Source organism: Protopterus annectens, chromosome 14.part0 (assembly GCF_019279795.1).
Source record: "Protopterus annectens isolate FY-2018-M chromosome 14.part0, PAN1.0, whole genome shotgun sequence".
Classification (NCBI taxonomy): Eukaryota; Metazoa; Chordata; order Ceratodontiformes; family Protopteridae; genus Protopterus; species Protopterus annectens.
Window position 1 is genome coordinate 106468438 of NC_056748.1, and position 22921 is coordinate 106491358.

Genomic DNA, 22921 nt, shown 5'->3' on the forward strand with positions numbered 1-22921 from the left:
TTATCATATATGCATTAGTAATAGTCAACACATTCCAGGATTAGGTATAACAGCATGCATAGATATTCCCATTAACCCAGGCACCAGATACGAAACAGTTGCATAGCAAACAAAATGCATACATATATGGGACCACAGTTGTAATAAGAACAACATGCAGGTATGTTGATGGCACCATGCCATCAGCTTTGGAATAATTCAATATGGCACATGCAAGGGAACCATTAAAATATTTATCAAACAATTGAACATAGGTTCATAGGTAGGTGCTAGGCTATCTGCCTGAGGGCATTTATATGCCTAGCCAGAGTGTGTCGGCTTTCGACACCCCATTGATTAATTAACTGATCCTTTGTCAAGTAGAGCCAATGAAGTGATCCCAGGGGTGTATTTTCTGTTAATCATCAAGGTTTCTCTTGAAGAGTGTAAGTGAGGGGGTCTGCCTGATGTAATTTGGAATTTTGTTCCAAAGCTTGGGGAGTCTCTGTGACAGGAATCTCACCCTCCAGCATGTTCTATTTATTGTTGTGATGAGGTTTAACTCACTAGAGCACGTGGCTCTCAGTAAGTTGGATTTCTTTAGGTGGAGCATGTCCATCAATTCTGAGTTGGATGTGGCTTTGTAAGTCAGGCAGAGATCCCCTCCGAGTAAACGCTATGCCACTGAGTACAGCCGGAGTTTTTTCAATTGTGCTGCATAGGACATATGTTTGAGACCAGTAATCCTCTTGGTGAGGTACTTTTGTGGTCTTTCCAGCTGTTGGAATTGTCTTGTGAGGTACATCCCAGATGAGACATTGTACTCTATGATGGGTCTAATGAGTGACGAGTAGAGGGGCACTATAACCTGTTTATTTCTAGATGTGAACCCTTTAGTAATTAGATGGGCCACATAGAAGGATTTCCTAACTACTTTGGCAATATGATTGTCAAAGGAGAGATTACTATCTACCTGGGTCCCCAGATCTCTTATTACGTCTTCTGTGTTAAGGGGGCTGCCACCTATGTGGTAATTTGTGGGTGTTTTGTTTTTCCCAAATGGGATGACTATGCATTTTTTGGCATTTAGCTTAAGGCCATGGATTTAACACCAGGTGTCCATCTCAGTAAGGTCCTTTTGGAGGATGTCCTTGTCAGCTGGAGAGTCAATTATGGCTCCCAGTTTGCAGTCATTGGCGAACTTGGTTAGCCATAGTCCTCCTGTGTTTGCCTGTACTTCTGAGAAGTATATGCCAAACAGTAGGGGTCCCAGGACTGAGCCTTGTGGGTCACCACTTGTGACTGGCTTAGAGTTGGACCTGGAGCCCGCTATTCTTACCGTGTGAGTTCTGTCTGTAAGTCAGTAGGCAACCCATCTCGTGACATAGGAATTTATGTTCAGGTTGGTGAGTTTATCTGTAATACCTGAGTGGGCAATGGTGTTGAAAGCCTTGGTGAGGTCAATGTAGGCTGTGTGAACCACCTTTCCCTCGTCTATGGCCTTGGTGACTGTCTCGAATAAGTCAACCAGGTTTAGTAGGCATGATCTGCCCTTAACAAAGCTGAACTGGGTCAGGTCAAGTATTTGGAGGTTCACAATGTCTTTGTTAATGAGTTCCATGATGATGTGCTCCATAGTCTTGCAGACCAGGCTAGTCAGGCTTATGGGGCGATAGTTACCAGGCTCAGTTGTGGCCCCTCCTTTGTGGAGAGGAATAACTGTTGCTGTGTGCCAGTCTATTGGCACGTAGCCTGTGGAGAGGCTGAAGTTGAACAGCGTGTTTAGGTGGGAGGTTAGTTCATGCAAGATGCAGCCTGTGACACCATCTGGTCCCATTGTCGCTGTGTTTTTGGCTTTTGAAAGTGCTGTTTTCACCTGTGCATCTGTGATTTTTGGGACACTACACTTTTCCGGTATTGTTGTGGGCCCTTTTGGAGGTGAGATGGGGGTGAAGTTTGCACTGAATCTATCTGCCAGGATGTTGGCAATATCAGTAGGTTCAGTATATGTTGTGCTATTTTGCACTAGTTCAGTGCTTATCTGCAAGTTGCCACTTAGATTCTTAACATAGCTAAAGAAGGCTTTGTGGTTATCTTTTGAATCCTTGGCTATTTTTCTTTTGAAGTTAGCATTGGATGATTTCATGAGGGACCTCAGTTTCTTACTGATACTGATCAGGGATGTCTTTTCTTCTTGGGATTTGCTTTTTTTCTGAACTAGTTTCCTCCTTCTGTTGTATAGCCTGTTTATTGCAGGGGTCCACCAAACTGGTTTCTTTCTTTTAGAAGAGTGAGTCTTGGTTTTGCTAGGGATGGCACGATCCATGCATCCTTGTAGGTGCTCATAGAGTGCATTTGTAAAGGTTTCTGCATCTTGGGCAGCGTTATCCTTTAGCATGGGGGCTGTGAAACTTGCCACCTCTGTCTTAAGTAAGGTGAAGTTTGCTTTAGAAAAGTTTTTTACTGTGGTTTCCTTAGTTGGGGGTGGTGGTGGGGTGTGAACATCCAGAGTGATTAGTTTATGGTCTGATCTAACCAGTGACGGGTTGACCTCCGGTGTGGAAAACCTGTCGCCCATGTTGGTGATGACCAGGTCCAATATGTTTTCACCTCTGGTAGGGGAGTTTACCAGCTGATCCAGGGCATTTGAGTTGATGAATTCCAAGAAGCGCTGGGCCTGGGAATTTGTACTCAAGTAGTTTTCCCAGTGAATGGTAGGGTAATTGAAATCGCCCAATATCAGGGTGTTTGGTAGGATCTTCATGTTTTCCATTGTCTCCAGAAAGGTGGAATGGTGGTCCTGGATCATGGAGGGTGATCTGTAGCAGGCCACAATTTGCATTGCAGATTTACCCGATGTTACTTGCACATGGATGATCTCAGAGGCATCATGCTGCGCTACTAACCTGGAGGTGTAGGTATCCTTGATGAATATGGATACACCCCCTCCTTTTGTGTTTCGGTCCGTGTTCTGTGGCCAAAATGGGTGGTTTGAGTTGTAGCCCAGTAGTGCTGGGGTGCTCTCTGCAGCCTTGAAACTGGTTTCAGTTACTGCACAGATGTCGATGTTCTCCATACTGAGGAGTGCTTCGAGCGCGTGCATTTTGAGATTTAAACTCCTGGCGTTGAGTAGCATAACTCTCAGTTTTTTGTTAATTGTGCTGTTTATGGAGGCAGGTTTGACTTTTGAGCCTTGCCTAAAAAGCCACTATGGGGGCAGCAAAAGCCTTGGCCAGTATTCGAAAGCCTAGGGGTGACAGTTGCAAGCCATCTCTTGTGAAGCAATGCAGCTTGTCGAGCATGTTGTCCCAGGCTGACAGACATTGGATCCTCTTTGAATGACACCAGAAGCTTAGCCAGTTGTTGAAATTGATCATTTTTTCTTTATACTGAGGTATCATTCTTGGTGAGGGCAGGATGCTACTCAGGGTCAAGGTCATGCCAGCCTGGGCTACATGATCAGAGAGCTCTTCCATGTCTCTTTTCATGTAGTCCAGGGAGGTACATCTGAGGTCATTCACACCAACATGAACAATGACAGCATCATATTTGTACTTGTTCTGGAGTGACCTGAGTGCTTATGTTATATGACGGATTCTGGCTACTGACAGGCAGCTAAAAGTAACCTTCTGCTTGTCCAGTGAGTGGGATGTCAGTTTGCCTGACTATAGAGTCACCTATTACTAGTGTGTTAGGTATGTTATTTTGCCTTAAGAGCTGTGGTTATGCGACACACTGATTTTGTGTTTTATGTGTTGTCTGGTTTGTGACGGCAAGTGCAGGTTGTTTGGGTGTCTGCTTTGGAGGTCTCTGATGCTTTTGCAGGTTTTTATTTAGAGCCTCCGAGTATGATTTTGTGTATTTATGTGCATTTGTTGCCAGTGATGTTTTAGTAAGTCTGTGAGCGGCTGGAGTTGTGGTGCAAGTGTTAACCTTCTCCTCCTGACTGTCTGTTCCAGTCTTGGGTAGAGACAGCTTAGCTTCCAGTTTGGCTGTATAATTGCATCTCTCGCATATGTTAATGTTTTGTGGTAGGAGGAGAGGGTTGTCTGTGTACAAGAGGCAGTTGTAACATTGCCTCAGGATACCCAGGTTCACCAGCTGGACTGGAGAGTGCACCTGAAGTTACCCTTTGGTCATGCCTGAATAGTACGGTGAGCGGCTTAGTCGCTTGGTGGGTGAGGGGTGGATAAAGAGCCATGCCCTGCTGGGCAATCAGTGTCAGGGTATATTAGTGCTTGCTATTAGGTCTGAGCAAGTGCTGGGCTGTAAGATGCTTTTTGAGTGCTTAGCTTGAGAGTTAGACTAGTTTCAAGGGAAAAACTGAAGAGGAGACTTAGTGGAGCCAGGAATAATTTAACCATAGCTAACCGGCACTGCCTGGTGCACAAAACCGTGCAAACATGGTTTTTATAGTAGGGAAATGAAAGAAATAGAAATTAGCCCAAAATGGCCAATAAACTACTAACTTCTGGGCTGGAAGCACTCCTCCAGGGACAGATAGGTTTCTCAAAGCTCCCCTATCTCACAGGAGAACAGAGAAACTTTCTCCTATCCAAGTAAGGTATGGGCAACTCAGAAACTAGTATCACAGCCCTGAATTCAGCACTAGCCTGAAAACTGGACTATACTAGCTTATAAAGGTGGGAAACAAGGAATTCTTTTTTGTTTTTTTGGTTTTTTTGAAAAGATAATGCAAAAACAGTAAAAATACACTTAAAACAGCTTTAAATGACTACAAATGATCAGAAAAGGCTATCACACTTTAGTGTGTAGCCTACAACAATTAAACAAATTATTTAAACAAAAAAACAACTTTTTAAAAGTTCAGGCAGTCAAATAAGTACAATATGCGAAAAAAACAAGCTTTTAAATCACAATAAACTCTGGAAAATCTGCCTTTAGGAGGAAAACAGTTAAGTACAGCAAGAAAGTACAAAAAACTGATAATCACTCCAAAGTCTCTCTCGTAAGCTAGAAGGCTTGTATCTGTTTAAGGCTTTCTAGTGCTACCCAGTAGGTTAGTTACAGGAAAGATGGGAAACAAGCACAGATGTGGTCTTTTAAACAAGAAAGTTGAAAGAGATGGACAAGCTGTCCAAATGGTCAATAAACTACAATTTCTGGGCCAAGAACCTCTCCTCTCATGGTAGACAGGCTACCTAGTGCTTACCACTCCCACTGATAAGCTAGAAAGCTTTCCCCCAACACAGAAAGGCTTGCGAGGCTCAGAAGCTTACCAACAGTCCTGGATACAGCAACTCTGTATCTGGACCAGGCTAGTTACAGAAAATGTGGGAAAAAAGCACAAGTGCAGCTTTTAAACCAGAACATTGAAAGAGATGGAAAAAAAACTGCCCAAACGGCCAATAGCTACAATTTCTGGGCCAGGAACCACTCCTCTTGTGGTAGATAGACTACCTAATGCTTACCACTCCCACTGAAAAGCTAGAAGGCTTCCCTCCAACACAGAAAGGCTTGAGGGGCTCAGAAGCTTACAAAGAGTCCTGGAATACAGCAAATCTGTACCTGGACTAGACTAGTACATTATCGGCATCATTACATGCCAGTTGGGGTGGGTATGTTGATCATTGTTGGAGATAAGGTGGGAAGAGAGAAAGATGTCAATTAACAAGTAGTATATTCCTGTAGTCCACATTTCTTTCCTAGTCAGTGCTGTTATCTGTACCTTACAAGTCTTAATACACTACCCTATAGCCTTAGTTTGGACAGTGATATGGCTGTCGTCATCATTACACATGAACCAGTTTTACCTACAGTATACACCACTTACCTGGTATACCTGTGGAGGGAGTGTTTGTTAACACTGACTGTTTGTACACATACATCCGGATTCCGGGTTGATGTTTTGCACTATGTTATCCAACTGTTTCTGCACAGACTCTGGCCATGTGTTGACCACATGGTGGTGCGTCTGGACATATCTAGAATATTGTCCTCTTCCACCTTTAGTGACCTGACACACACATATATATGCTTTCCTACACAGCTATATTATGTAGCACAGTGTGGGCGACAGTGTCCAGTGATCATGTATTATTTAGAGAAACTGTAACACTCACAATCCCCTACAATACCAGGGTAGACAGCACCAGTACAGGTTATATTGGTCTGTATTTCTGAGCATAGTGTTTGTATCCAATGTACCTGTGGGAGCAATGTTTTTTAGCACTTCCTGACTGTTGCCACACAAAGTTCCAGATTACACATTAGTATTATGCACATACATCTCACTCTGTTACTGTACACACTCTGGTCACAGCTTGACAACATGGGAGTGTAGATAGGACATATTTGAAATATTACTCTCCTAACAGGTTCGGGGGTTTCTACAGTGACAGGTGTGTTCTCATCATGGTTGACAATCACTTATATTCCCTGTTTGCTGGCTACACATCTAGGATCATCCCACAGACTTACCAGGGGGACAGGCAGCAGATATGGGCACATATAATAGATATTCTGGCCTCATGTGTACAGTTGTGGGGTATGATTCTGTATGCAGTCTAATTCCACTCCCAGGATTCAGATCATGGCTGTGTCTGCTACAACTTAAACACTGTCCATCACAGTTATATCTGTGATATTGATATTGCTGTATATCTCCAATCTGCTTTCTGTCTTATAAATCCCCTGTGCTTGTGCATTCTGACCTTGTATAACAACACTACTATACAGATTTCCTAGACAGTTATATGTTGTAGGATAGTGTGGATGACAGTGATGTGTAATACTTCATTATTCAGAGCAACTGCAAATCATTCTTGTATTTTTGGGCACAGTGTTGGTATCTGACAGACCTGTGGGAGGAATGTTTATTAGCAGTACCTGAATGTTCCCACACACAGTACCAGGTTCCACATTACTTCTTCTTCTTTCAGCTTTTCCCGGTTAGGTGTCACCACAGTGAATCATCTGTCCACTCATGATTGGCAGAGGAGTTTTACGGTGTCAAGTTGCCAGCCCAGCACCCAACCTTCCAGAGAAGGCACACACATGCACTCACTCACACCTAGGGCCAGTTTAGAGTGTCCAATCCACCTACTGCATGTCTTTGGGATGTGGGAGGAAACCCACATGACCACAGGGAGGACATGTAGACTCTGCACAGAAGGCACCCCAGCCAAGAATCGAACTGGAGATCCTCTTGCTGTGAGGTGGCAAAGCTAACCTCTGCACCACCATAGCCGCCCACCAGGTTCCACATTACTATTATGCACATACATCTCACTCTGTTACTGTACACACTCTGACCACAGCTTAACAAGTTGGGGTGTAAATAGGATATAAGTGGCTTCTTAGTCACATAAGGTATTGGGGAGTTACTAGTGTGCCAGGTTTGTTGACATAGATGTGTGTCAATCAGTTGTATTTCCTGTTTGCTGCCTATACGTCTGAGATCATCCCACTGATTTCCTAGGGGACAGGTTTATAGGCAATAGATATGGGCCACTTTAATAGACATTCTGGACATATCTGTACAGTTGTGGGGTATGATTCTGTATGCAGACTACTACCGCTGGCAGGATTCGAACCATGGCTGTGTGTGCTTAAAAATCAACAGTTCACATCTCAATTGCATGTGCTATTCATTTTTTGTTGTCTGCATTTTCCCTGTTTGCTGTCTGTGTCTCTCAATTGTACTAAATGGCCTCTGGGGATTGCACCTGTCATATACAGGCATTCCTACACATTCAATTTATGGTGCATGGTGTGGGTAACAGTGCTTAATACAACAGTACTATTACATGATTGCAAATCTACATTACCATTTGATACCAGAATATACACATGCAGTCCAGCAGTTAGACCTGTTTTGTCAGGATTTTACCCTTTTATTGACATACAAACAATATGAGACTCTTCCTGCCATATTGTCTAGTGTATGCAGTACTTGCCTTGAACCATCCAGGTTTTATACTAGCAATTAATTTACTGCTACTTCTATTTTTATTTCCTATGACAGTAAAAGCATGAATATTACTGACCTGCCTCACATCACAACCTCGCCAGGTGGCTGATGTGGGCCTCCTGGTTCATGACCCACTCCATTGCAGCTGTCGGGGACATAAGAGGAATATTGAACCATACTTATCCATGATATACCTGAGCTAGCAATTATTACACACAAACTGGGGTGATACTTACACACGTCTGGAACATCCCCTGATGCTCTAGACTCTTGAAACCTCTCCTCCAAGAGGTCCCCCTTCCACCGCTTCAGGTCAGCATAGTGGTGGCTGACCTGCTCACCAGTTTGGGGTATGCCAGTAGCACTGGTGAGATCATGAGTGAGACGGTCCCAGGCCTCTGCCTTATATTGGGAGCCATGGTACTGGCCCTGTAGCAGTCTCTGTGCATGGTCTTTAACTAGGAGTCCTGCCATGACTTTGAACTCCTGGATGCACCAGGCACTCCTTCTCCCCTTACTGCCATAGTGCCTGCAAGGGGAAGCTACAACCAGTTATGAGATGTTTTCTCACCTCTTGGGTTTAAGTAGGGCTGATTTCTCGCACTTTTAGATGATTGGCTGGTTTTGAAAAGGCTAAGCTACTGGCAAACATGCTTTACCTAAGGCTGGCATTGTTTAAAGGAGTATACCACTGGGATACAAAGAGTTAGTTGGTCTATACATTGCTCACACCTCCTAAGCTGGCCTGTGCAATGCTTAGCATTGCTTACATTAGACCTTTATTATAATGCCTTTTTGGCATTGTGTTATTATTCATTATACCTTATATGTATGCCTGGTATCCCTGATTGATGTGTATGTACACTCTGTGGGGTCTTTGTGTTTTATTGGGGACTTCAACACTCTATTACAATTACACCTCACTTCTGGGCTTACTGCTGTACTCCTGTTCACATAGTTATGTTATGTAGTGGGTTATGGCATATATGACCGTATACTGATGCCTTTCACAGGTTCAGTTTGATTATACTATGCTGAGGACTTGTTTGATACTACCTCATTCTTCTGTACTTCTCTGATGGCTTGGTGGATAACTACTGAGACTACGGTGTATAGGGTGCTGGGTTTGAGACCTGCATTGCTGTTTATTTTGCTGATGGGCAGAACAAGGGCCAATGGATACAGAGTGATTAAGGCACTTTTGAGCAGTTGTAAGCGGGTTTGCGCTACGGTAGGCACTGCTAACCTGCCGTTACATCTGCTAACAGAGAGTTAGCTTTAGAATTGCTTAGTCAGTGTAGGCATTGCTTACAGCCATACAAACGGACTTAAGGCCGCTTACTAGTGCTTAAATATGCTTACTACTGTTAATTTGTGCTTTCACCTGCTTACTAGTGCCTTATTCATTATGAACACAAAACCACAATACTATACTTTTAAAAACAAACAAAGTGAAAAATGAACTGATTCAGTCAAGGCACGGACTATTTAATAATTTTACTAATTTAATAACGTAAGCGCTTTCGGCAGAGAAAATACCCAGCCTTCTTCAGACAAAAACTGCTTAACACACAGCTGCCTATTTATATAGGCTACAACACAGAAAAAATTTGAAGTGTAATTAATCAATTATGCAACCAAATTTTCAAAAAATAATAATATAATACTACACCATTGCATTTTTAAAAAATATGATACAAATTAAAAACAACCTACTCAGTAGTTCCGCATGTCTCATCACCATTCTGAAGTTTCTCCCATTAATCCACAATTAAACTAACCTTTATATTAAAAACATGGCTAAAATAAAGAACTTGCTAATAAATAGAAAAATAAATAAATAGCAAGTATTGACACATGTATAGGTCATATAAAACTTATTACAAATCATGCAAATAATATCCCTAGTAACTGTTATATATAAGAAGAAATTTCGTAAAATCATTATACTCCTGCTACTAGTGCCTTTGAAGATATAACAACAGTATCCAAATAAAATGCATTCTTCACTTTTATCTTTATCTAAGAAGTGCTTTTAACTTGAGAATGCATTTAATAGAAGCATAGTCATTCAAACCCGGGGGCAAATGTGCAGATGTTCTAATTTGCCAGAACACTTCCTGTTCTTCAAGGTGTAACTGCCATGGGCCACCCCTAATATCGTTTTTAACATGATGGACAACCGTAAATAAGAAAGAATGTTCTGGATGTTCCACAATATGTCTAGCAAGTGCATTAGTTTGGTCCTTCCTCCCTATGGCATACAGATGTTCGTAAATTCATTGTTGACCTTAAGTTGACCTATAAAGATAAAAGTGAAGAATGCATTTTATTTGGATACTGTTGTTATATCTTCAAAGGCACTAGTAGCAGGAGTATAATGATTTTACGAAATTTCTTCTTATATATAACAGTTAATAGGGATATTATTTGCATGATTTGTAATAAGTTTTATATGACCTATACATGTGTCGATACTTGCTATTTATTTATTTTTCTATTTATTAGTAAGTTCTTTATTTTAGCCATGTTTTTAATATAAAGGTTAGTTTAATAGTGGATTAATGGGAGAAACTTCAGAATGGTGATGAGACATGCAGAACTACTGAGTAGGTTGTTTTTAATTTGTATCATATTTTTAAAAAATGCAATGGTGTAGTATTCTATTATTATTTTTTGAAAATTTGATTGGATAATTGATTAATTACACTTCAAATTTTTTCTGTGTTGTAGCCTATATAAATAGGCAGCTGTGTGTTAAGCAGTTTTTGTCTGAAGAAGGCTGGGTATTTTCTCGGCCGAAAGCGCTTACATTATTAAATTAGTAAAATTATTAAATAGTCCGTGCCTTGACTGAATCAGTCCGTTTTTCACTTTGTTTGCCTTATTCATTATGACACTGACACCTCACATGTGCATTTACTGCAGTACTCCACAGTTCATAAATATATGTTATTTAGTGGGTTATGCAACAAAAATATTGGGAATAACATGCTTGCCATGTAAAATGGAATGTGCTGCAGTGGGACTTGAACTGGGAATGCCTGCTTGTAAGGTGAATGCTCTGCCCACTACACTATTGCTATGCTGCTTCATTTGCATATATCTTTCTTTTTATCCTCTTCAGCCTTTTAAGCTGCTTTAACCGTAGCTAAGCGATGGGCACACCCTCACACCTACGGTTAGCTGCAATCGGATTTTCAAAGAAAAAAAGGGTTTCTTCATTTTATTTCTACATTCTGTTGCTGTTATACACAAGGGGGACTGTTGGTGGGGATATGTGGTCACCTGTGAGCAGTCTTGCTCATTGCATACCCCTTTCTGCTGTTCTAAATTGCGGGGGCATGCTTATTCTGAGAGCTCTACTCTCAGACACGCTGCCTGCACTCTTACATGCTCCGTGTAAGCCTAGGAGCTCGGGTAGCGCGCATCATTAATATGCATGGCGCGCTGCCATCCTGCTCTTAAACAGTCACTTCTGTGCAGGAGCTAGTCCTGCATGGAAGATTAGTAAATCTGGGGGAATGTCTCTGGTTTCTCTTCTTCTTATTTTCCTCCTCCTTGCAAATCATGGATGATTATAGTCAGAGATGGATCCAGCTCTAGGCACCCTAGGCAACTGCCTAGTGCCTGGTGATAGCTGGGGGCCCTCCTGGCCATACAGCATTAATTTTAAAAAGGAGAAGATGATTTATATTTTTCCTAAACTACTACTACTACTGCCCACACACACATGCACAGTGAATGATGAGACTTTCCAGGAAGATTGTAAGATTAAAACTTGCAGCAGCTTTGTGCAGGGTATCACAGAAATGAATTTTGCAGCTGAATACTGTGATTTAGTTACTCTGCAGCAGATAATTTATTTTGGCAAATGGTGGGAGGAATTTTGTTTTCCAGAATGGTAGGTTTGTAATCTTTAAACAGTTAAGTAATTTTTGGATGAATATTGGCAAATAGATTTTACAGTGTATGTTTAATGCCTAAGTTAGAAAGGGCTGTTTAGTTACATGATTTGCTTAGACTCAAACCCAGTACCATGGCTACATGAGTGAAGACCCTTAGTTCTCCACACTGACTGCCAGGCCTATTTGTTTCTAGTTTTATAGGACATCTCTTATTTTGCTTCATATTCATGCCCTTTCCTTGAGCAAGTCATTTTACCAGACAGTGCTTGGGACAACTGGAAATTTGGGCTATTTATTTATTTATTTGTGTTTATTTTCTGAGGTAGAGGGCTCATCTCCATGGACATTTTTCATACTCAGCCTGGGAACAGTGTTTGGTTAAGTGACTTACTCAGACTCACACAGTTATGCAATAGAAGCTGAGGGAATCAAACCATGCACGACTGGACTGCAAGAATCAGCCTGTTAACAGCTCCTTAATCCTCTAGACTCTTTACTGTTCCACAGGAAGGAAATTGTTGAGCGAATTAAATGAGACATGTTCTTTGGATATTTTTTCTTAATGTTAACAGTGTGTTTATTACTTAGCTGTGAATAAATAGGATAGCAAGAAGTTTGAGTTAAATTTTAATATTTTTAACTATGAGTACATTTTTAATTAAGCATTTTTTGTTTATGGCAGTTTGTCTAGTACTTAGTGCAGATGAGTAAGGCTATGAACTGTTAAGGAGCATCTTTCTGTCATAACTGGCTTGATTACCTCATCATTCATTCATCTTCTTTGTGACTCTGCCAAGTTACTTCATCAGACAGTACTCCAGAGTTGCTCTTGAAATGAGATATTTTTGTCCTGTGGGCTGTCCCAGGTGTACAGTGTTTGAGTGACTCTATTTACATTTGACTTTTGAATTCCAGCATTCTTTAATATATGATATTTTAATATAAATCCCACTTTTCTTGTAGTTTAGTGGGTTGTCTAATGCATTTTCATTAAATGTGAGTTTCAAGGAAAGAGAAGTTTACTATTTGTCATGATAAGCCTGTTTAAAATGTGAGCGGGTTTTGTTTGGTTTAGAAAATGGCTGTCAGTTTTTTTTTTTCTTTCTGAAAAAAAAAATGAAATATGATTTAAATGAAATCAAAATCTAAGTGTATAAATACTGATAGAGTGTTTATTGAAATTGGGGAGAGACAGCAAAGTAATGAAATATTGGTTTGGCTGGTGGGGGGGGGGCCTGATTCGTTCCCCTGCATAAGACCCCATTTGCCCAGGATTGGCTCTTATGACTCCTGAGGTGTATGATACAGCGATGCAACATTATTAGCCTATCAGATAGGTCAAACTTGTACTAAGTAATGTTAAAAGGGATGGCTATTCTTGATGAAGTCTCCCCCAAAAAATAAGTGCACTGTATGCAGTATGCAGTAATTCTGATTTTTGTATGACTTGTGGGTTGTTGAACAAAAGCTGCTGTGGCCTTTATATTGTTTGTAATTGTTTTGTTTTAAGAATGAACTACTTCATTAATAGGCCTGGATTGTGTAATATAACTTAATCTTGTTGCTTTTAATAATGTCTTTTTGCATTTTTGCAGTAACTTCTTTACAGGACCCAGGAAAAAAATTCAAAGTGGTAGACTTTTATCAGGTCTTATTATGCATTATTTGGAGTGATCAGAACAGTCTGATCTTCAAGGTTTGAATCCTTCGACCATCATTTACTTTTTGAGTGACATTGAGCAAGTCATTTAACTACGCAACACTTTGGAGCAATTGGGAATTTGGGCTCGGTTCTTTAAGGTCACATGAACTGCATGCCCGGTTATTAAAAATGTGTTGCTGTTGTTGCTGCCTGCCACCCATCTCCTACTCCACAGCTGATCTACTTCAGGAAATGTTATAACAATATCAACAGCAAACCACTTTTAATGCAACACAGCCAATTTATTCTTTAAGGGTAGCAGGCAGTGTATTCATAGGTGAAGAAGTGAAATGCAAAGTTGTTTACCAGCAGCAACTTTGCATTAATAATAGTTCTCTTTAATGTGGAAGTATTCAGATGACTTACTTCTGCAAAGATTGTGCATATTGACTAAGTATATGTTAGCAGGTGATTAATATTTCTTATACCCTCACAAATACTCTTCTTCTTAAACTATGCTACACCTGACTGGATCTTATGGTATGATGCTAGTGATTTTTATACAATTTCATGTATAATGCTAGTGATTTTTATACAATTTCATGTAGTTCATCAAAAGCTAGCAATAAATTATGTGCATTGTTTTCATACCAATAAGGGGTGTACACTGTCAGCAAAGTGACTATAACTTGGGGGGGGGGTCTCTCTCAATACCTTATTCTCTTATCTCATCATTTTTTTAATTATTTTTAATCTGGCTTTGCAGGAATGGTGTGTGTGTGTGTGTGTGTGTGTGTGTGTGTGTGTGTGTGTGTGTGTGTGTGTGTGTGTGTGTGTGTGTGTGTGTGTGTGTGTGTGTGTGTGTGAATTAAGTAGGAATATTTTGGCTACTTTGTTTGTGTGCAACAAATCTGAGATATGTAACTTTAGTCATTAATATTTCTTTTGTGACAAAGATATCTGAGGAGAATGTGGTCAACAATGTAGCCATAATTGTTAGGTTTTGGGGAAATGTCTGTAGATAATAATAAGTAAATAAATAATCAAATGACCCTGCTAAGATGATAAAATTCAAAAGTCTGTACTCTGTTTTTGCAAGACTAGTGCGCTTTTGTGGAAATCAAACTAGAATAATCTACTGTGCCCAGTTTTATCACAATCATATGTGATGTGTACACAGTCAATTTAGTAGCTATAAGTTTTGAGTTCAGATATTGGTGGATTATAATGGCATCAGTCTGAGAGGCTTTTATGGCCAAAATGTTCTGAAATTGGTATTTCTGTCATCATTGGTTCATAATTTTGTTTCGCTGCTTACTGGAAAAAAGGTTCAAAATTATAAGTTTAAAATTCACACTAAAAATGTTGCTGTATTAAACAAGAAATATAATTTAAAACAATTGAAGGTGAACACAAGCATTTTTTGCATGGTCCTAAAAATGTGTGCAGGGGACCCGTGGTTTGAAAATAGCCCCTGGGAGCCAAGGTACATTTAATCCTTTACTGGCCAAATGCATTTTTCAAAGAATGTCAGTCTTGATGCATTTTTCAGTGCATGTGAGTTTAAGGAAAAGAGAAGTTTACTATTGTTCACATAAACTCTGCTTTCAATCTGTAACTGTTTTGTTTAGCAAATGGCAGTGTTTGTGCTATAAAATTTGAAATAAAAGTTTTAAATTAAATCCAAATATCCATAATCATTGTAAAAGTAAAGAAGGAAATAATGTCCACACTGACAGATTTGAACACTGTTTATGGTAACTGGGGAGAGAGTGACACATAATGGAACACTGGAATGGCTGGAGGGGTGGGTGGTCACTTTGTAAAATGTTGTTACACTATGTTCTGACTACAGCCATTCAATCATGCCAGACATTGAGTTTCATTCTTCTTATTATTAATCAGAAACCGAATCACAATTCTATACCTGCTGCTCTGTTAACTTTCAAAGCGACTCCAAGATACATTTAAAAAAAAAACTCCCTGGTTTCATCCAGTGTTCCTCCTGGCTTTGTCTTGAAGCATTCATCCACATGAATCATTCCTTTCAAGTGACTGATACTTCAAACCACCCCTGCTGTTACAGCTTATAAATCCCCTGTCACTTGTACCTCATGGATACTTGCAATTAGTGAACAATACCAGCCTTTAGAGTTTCCTACTTCTTATTATGGAAAAAGGAATTTGTGACACAAACTCCTCAGTTAGTTCAAAGAGACAATGCTCCTGCTACCCAATGGTACAGAGGTCAAAGCTTTTTCTACTCTGTTTATTTTAACAGCTTTTTTTTATTATGAAATACTTTTTTTATTTTGAAAGACCTAAGTTATATGTATTAACTATACCAGGGGCCTAGTAGTGATGCAATTAACAAACTCTATTGTCTAAGATGTTCTGCATCAGTGCCGAAGGGTACAGAATTTTAAATTTTATAAGCGCTTTTAAGGCATAATATAAAACATAACTCTGGTGTTTAGTGATCCCTCCACTCAAAATCTTGTTGCAAAACGTTATATTATGGTTTTATATACCTTTAAGGCACAACATAAATATAAGTCCTTGATGTCTGGTGTCCCTCTGTCCCACGTATTTCATGATGAAAAATATTGTTCTATTATGTGTTTATGTGTGTTAAAGGCATGATATAAATAGTTATCCTTGGTGTCTAGCATTTCCGCACCATACATTTTTATGCTAAACAAAAAAATTGCATTGTTGGATTGTCATGTGCCTTTAAGGCTCTATATAAATAGTTGCTTCCATTCACTAGAGTCCCCCACTCCTAGTATGGCAGGATTTGCTCACTAGTCTATGAATGCATGAGGGTGAGACAGACCACCCCCAGACACCCATAAACAACCTCTACATTCAATCATACTCAGTCACACTGAAGCATGCACACACACACACACACACACACACACACACACACACACACACACACACACACACACACACACACACACACACACACACACACACACACACACTCACCTCAAAACAGTCATGCCTCCACATACACTCTCTTATGCTGCCACACAAACACATAGATACAGAAACAGGCACACACTCTGGAATAGTAACTGCCTGCAAAACTTCCCAGCACTTACCTCTAACATGATGGGATGAACACGAGCTTTTGCCCATGTTCATTAGCACAAATGGCCACGGTAATTTTAACAGCTAAGCAGTTCTCTGGCATTAGCAGATCGTTCTTCCGTGGAATGTCTCATTATCATTAGTGGTGTGTATGCCATAGCAGTAGCTTACTGTGGAGCCACACCAATTCACGGTACAGCACTGTGGTAGGGCTGTCTTTAAAAAAGAATTGGTTACCGCAAGATATCCACAAGGCTTACACCTCAAAGTAACCCTTCTGAATTCAACCCATCATGTTGAATGTCACATCATGGCAGATAAGACAGCCCCTGGCCTTTTGAGCATGTTACATTTTCTGTTCTTGTAAAAGTTTTTCAATTTTGTAATAAAACGATGATAGTTTTAGTTTAATATGAAAAATAAATAATACTTATTGATATGTATAATAATACCATTAAAGATGAGTAAATTTCCTGCAGTTTTTTCTAGCAGTTATTGTATTTATTGAGTTTTTATACTGTATATACATTCAAATATACATTACAGGCCAAATGTCATATAGCTTGCTGTCCTGAGTATTAAATAAACTGGACGGTCCTCCTTATAATACCTGATAATATTTAACCCTTCAAGCATTGATCAAACATAATTTTGCAGCAAATAACTGCATGTGCTTTTTAATTTTGTCTGGTAGTAGCCACTAGTGATCTACAACTGTTTCTGTAAAGAAAATACTTGTCTCATTACTTTTTGCTTGTAAAATGCATTGTATTTTAAGCTATATTAATTTTGCTGTTATGTAATTGATGAATGTACTTATAGACAAAGCTTAAATAGACTAACAGCTGCATGTAGTTTGTATGATAAAATCCATTCAATATAAAATTTAATAAAGTCACATGATAATTCATCGATTGAACAGCATAATCTGCAGGTCAAATTAAGACAGGTTAGAAATGATGGCAGGAATATGTTTGCTAGTTTATAATCAGATCCACCACACACACAAGTAAAATGAATGTACCAATATTAAATAATGAACATGTTTTCTCAGTGCAACACATATATCATAGATAGCTCCGGCAATTTATTTATATAGTATATAATTAGAGAGATTCATCAAATTATTTCAGAGGTTTCAACACCATTTATCTACATATCATACCTCTTTGAGACAAGCATAAACATTATTCTATTAAAATTTCTGTCTCATTTGCACTGTAAAGGTAGATAGAATATCATATTTTTACTGTGTCATATTGCAAAAATACCCATTAACAATCCTAAGACAGTCTTTTGTTAAATCCAAAATAATTGTCTAGTATCTGCAAAATACTGAATCTGTAACTAGTTTCTTTTTTTATTTAGGGGTAGTATTTATAACTGTTTGTGTATTATACAATGTTGCTTGTGTGGCACGCAGCTATAGAACAATTCATAAAACTCTTGTTTTGCATTTGAGTGGGATCAAAGCCTTACTACAGAGCTGTGCAGCAATGCACAAAAGCATAGCAATGTCATGGATGCAGCTTATACAACTTAGGCCTGAGTGCATCACAAGCATACATGCAACACTATGCAAAATCACTTGTACCATCCAAATTGCATGAATAGCCATATTGTACAAATTCATTTTAACATGGAAATAAATTTACTGAGCAGGCTCTTGACGTACAGCCTAGCACAATGCAATACAGCTACAGCTTACTCAGTGGAACACCTACTCATATTAGCTCACGCTGCATGGTACATGGTTCAGAGAGATAAACAGTAGTAGGGATGAATGGCACTCATTAGACTATTAGTCATGCAGGTTTCTGAAATGTATTATGCCTGAGCAATACAATTCTGTTAAAATGTGAAGACCATGTTGCTCAGATAAAAACCGCTTTTTTGAGTACCATCCTTCTGGTTCTTGTAGCAAGTGTGGGAGGAAACAAAATAAGTTTTTTAATATATATATGGAGGGTGCAAAGGCAAAAAAGGAAAATTTAGCTAAGAGAGCATAAATAAGCAGTATTGCTAAGATCAAAAGATGTTAGAGGGCCATATATATATATATATATATATATATATATATATATATATATATATATATATATATATATATATAGTTAATGAGTGATGAACTTTGATCAACAGAAAACACCTCGAAAAATGTAATCAACTATTATTATTATCTAAACAAACCAAAAAAATCTGACTCGTGATTGCAAATGTTATATTTGCAGTCACTTAAAACAGCTCGTCATTGAAGAAATGTTACAATGGGCCACAGATAATCTCCCCCAAGAAACCATCTTACTAGGTGACCTGAACACTGATTGGTCAGCCTGTACCTCTAACAACCCCACTAACCATATTAATCTTTGCAGTTTTACCCAACTTATCCAAAAACCCACTAGAATCGACAAAAAAACCCACAAACAGTCTATTCTAGATTGGACACTAGTTAACTTCCCCAGACAAAACTATCAGACAGGATGCCTTCCTGATGGTCTTAGTGACCATCTCCCCACCTTCCTCCTGTGGAAACCTAACAACATAGCCTAACCTATTGTTTTTAGACAAGTCAGAGATGATCGTAAACTAAATATACGAGAATTAAACAGTATTCTAAAACATAGTAACTACAAACCACTACAAACCCTAAATGTAGACCAAGCCATTGACTACTTCAACAATATTCTCATCAATATCCTTGACAGACTCGCACCGATTAGGAAAATAAGAGCCAAGGCAAACTATGCACCATGGCTAACTAGGGAAACTAGAGCCTTTCTAAAGTCAAGGGATAAGGCTTGGAGAATTTGGATGAAATACAATACGAGCCTAGCCAAACAAAGTTACCTACAACTTAGAAATCAGGCCAAGAGAAAAACTAAACTCAATAGACAAAATTACTTGCTCAATATCCAAAACAAACATTTAAAAAATCCCCAAAAGTTTTGGCATGGCATTAACTCTCTGCTAAAACCAGGCAAAACTACCACTCCCACTCCTAACTCGACAAATGACAACAAGGACATTGCCTCCCAATTCAATCACCACTTGACAGAATACATCTTAACAGTATCTTCCCAACTATCCAAAAACAGCTCTACATATAAGCCATCCAAATGCCCTGACAACATCCCATCCTTTACGCTCTCACCCATTCATACCTCAACAATTAAAAAACACCTCCTAAAACTGAAACCTACCACCCTTGCACTGTCAATCTACCAGCCAACTTCCTAATAATAACTGCTGAATCCTTATCCTACCCTATTTCTATTCTTGTCAATCGCTCCATATAAGAAGCATATGTTCCACAGCTATGGAAGGTATCATACATTATTCCACTACATAAAGGAGGAAACTCTTACGGATAGTCAAATTATCGCCCCATTGCCATTCTACCCCTCCTTGTCTAAAACACTACAGAAATGTATACATTCTCAAGTAACACAATTCCTAAACTCACCATCTCCTCTCCCCCACACAGCATGGCTTCCGAAAACACCATAGCCCAACCACCACTCTGGTCTCTTTCACCAATCTAATCAACCAACATAGAAATAATAATAACTTTATATCTGCAATATTTCTTGACCTCTTCAAAGCATTTGACATGGTTTCACATTCCTTACTACTAGACATCCTGACATCCCTATCTTTTGCCCCTTCCGCTATAACCTGGTTTAAAAGCTATCTGTCAAATAAGCAATGATCTGTCCAATGGCAAAGTGTACTATCCCATTTACTCTCAACTACCATAGGTGTGCCACAAGTCCCCACATTAGGCCCACTTCTTTTCTCCATATTTACCAATAATCTCCGGATCACCTTTAACACACCGAACGTTCAGTACACCGATGACAAAGATTTCACGACTACTTCACCGACAATGTAATATGCCGACACCACACTTTACTGACAGCTGATTGGCTGACAATGAAGAGTGCTACATTTAAAAGTATAGGTGTAACATATTCACAGTCCAAAACCCATGACTTGACAATGGTGGAGATAGCGTTACTAGGACCAGGACTAGTTAGGAATATTTACCCTGTTGTAAAGTCCCAAAGGGGGAAGGAAATGTTACACATTGAAGGATACCTATACCATCTAGAGCATACCAGATGTAACAAGTGTTATTGGGGATGTAAAGAAAAGCCAAGCATGCATTATAAGGGTAGAGCGGTAACCCTTAAGAGTACAGATGGAGAAGAATTAGTAAAAACAGTTGCCCATCACCATAGTGCGGATCCGAGTGAGACTGAATGATATACAGTCACAAATGAGGTAAAGGTGCATGCCCAATATAGTAGAGATATCTTCCATGTCTGCTATCCACAATATACCGGATAGGAAGGCACTGTTGCAGACTATAGGTAGGGTTCGCAGGAAATGTCATTTAACCACAGGTAGGCGTGAAGTCACATTAATGAATGTAGATAGCAGTACTTACAAATTGAAGGAAGGCTGTTTCATTGCTAAGCGGATGGCTGATACCATAACTGACACCATTGTTTATGCATTCACCACTGTCAGTAACTTGTGTGATCTTAGCCGGGCTACAATTTGGATGATGGACGGCACTTTCTTTCAAAAAGATGTTACATGCAGGCAGCTGTATCGCATACATGGGTTGTTAAAGAGTGGATCTTACAGCAAAGTTGTACCCCTTTTCTATGCTCTCATGAGCAAGAAATCATTGAAATGTTGGAATTACCTTTGGCATGCTCTGTTTGCTCTATTGTCAGAAAACAGCTTTGAATGCAATGTCAAGTACATTCTCTGCAATTTTCAGACAGCTGCTTTAAAGAGTGTTAGATTAAAATTCTCCGATGTTCAGTCCAAAGGGTGTTTATTTCACTTTGGACAAAACATCTGGAGGAAAGTTCAGGCCTTGGGCCTTGCCTCTATATACAATAGTGATATGAGGTTTCAACTGTCCATTAAGTCATTGGTTGCGCTAGCCTTTCTACATGAGGAGGAAGTGATTGACTTGTTTGAATTGGTAAAGGTTACTATCCCTAATGAAGGACGTGAACTTGTAAAATATTTCTCTATTATGTCCATGGTAAACTGTGGAAGTTTCATACTAGAACTACCACGTCTACGAGGTTTCCTCCACTGTTCCCTGTAAAGTTTTGGAATATAGCCCAACTAAATGATTTGTTTTTGCCCCAAACACAGAATTTGGTGGAAGCGTGGCACCGCAGACTGAAGTGTTTACTGCGTAGTCAAGCCATGGATCTGGATGTCATCATGCGTGCTTTAAGAAGGGAACAGGACCATATAGATGAATTAAGAGTAAGAATGGCAACTGGTGTGCCTCTGTCACCTAAAAAACACAGGGTGTTACAAAGATATAATCAATTTCAGCAGGTAATTCAGAATAGAGATGAGTATTCATCCCTAGAGTTTATTATGAGCATAGCTCAATTATTGAAAATGTAATGTGGAGAGGTGACTTGTGTGCATTTCACAGAAAGGTTATAATGTTTTTACATTCAACGCTCAGTTACTTTAATGTAATGTTTGGACTATGCAGTGTATTTCGTTCCACGTACAGAAGTGAGGACGACCTAGTATGGCTGGTACGCATTTCTATTAGAGGAAGCTGTTCTCGCATTTACTGCATCTGGGAGTTGGATATGTTGCAATTTAAGTTCTTTGTTCTCCATTCATTATTTTAGATGTCTTAGTGTGATTTGAACATGTTGTTGGGCTATGTCATGCGTGATCACTACTTTCTATTAGTTACTGATGGTACTTTCATGGGGGTTTGTGTGCAACTGCTGTGTTCCTCATTCTGATATGGACAATTACACATTAATTTGTTGGTGAATTTAACGTCGGTGTATGGTAGTTCGGTTTATTGCACTGTCTGGGAGTGGGAATGTCGATGAATTGGTCATGGGATCTTTCTTGTCGGTGTACTGAACGTTCGGTGTGTTAAAGGTGATCCTAATCTCCATACCACCACACAGCATGCTGCACTTATACAGTATGCTGGCGATTCAATTTTTATCTGTTCAACTCCATCACTTCCCACCCTACAACAACTCACCCAGGAATCCTTTAGCTCTGTGGAAAGTTGGATCACTCAGATCAAACTTATTCTAAACCCTAATAAAACCAAATTAGTACTTTACACCCCCAACAAAACCATTTCCACCCCTCTATCCTTCACTATTTCCTCCAAAAATGGTACTATTATATCTCCCTCTGACCATACCAAACTCATAGGCATTGACATTGATAAAAATCTACACTTTGATGTCCACATTTTCACAAACTATCAAAAAAGTCCATAAAAAAATGAGAGCACTATATAGGCACAGGAAATCCCTCTCAAAACAAGCATAG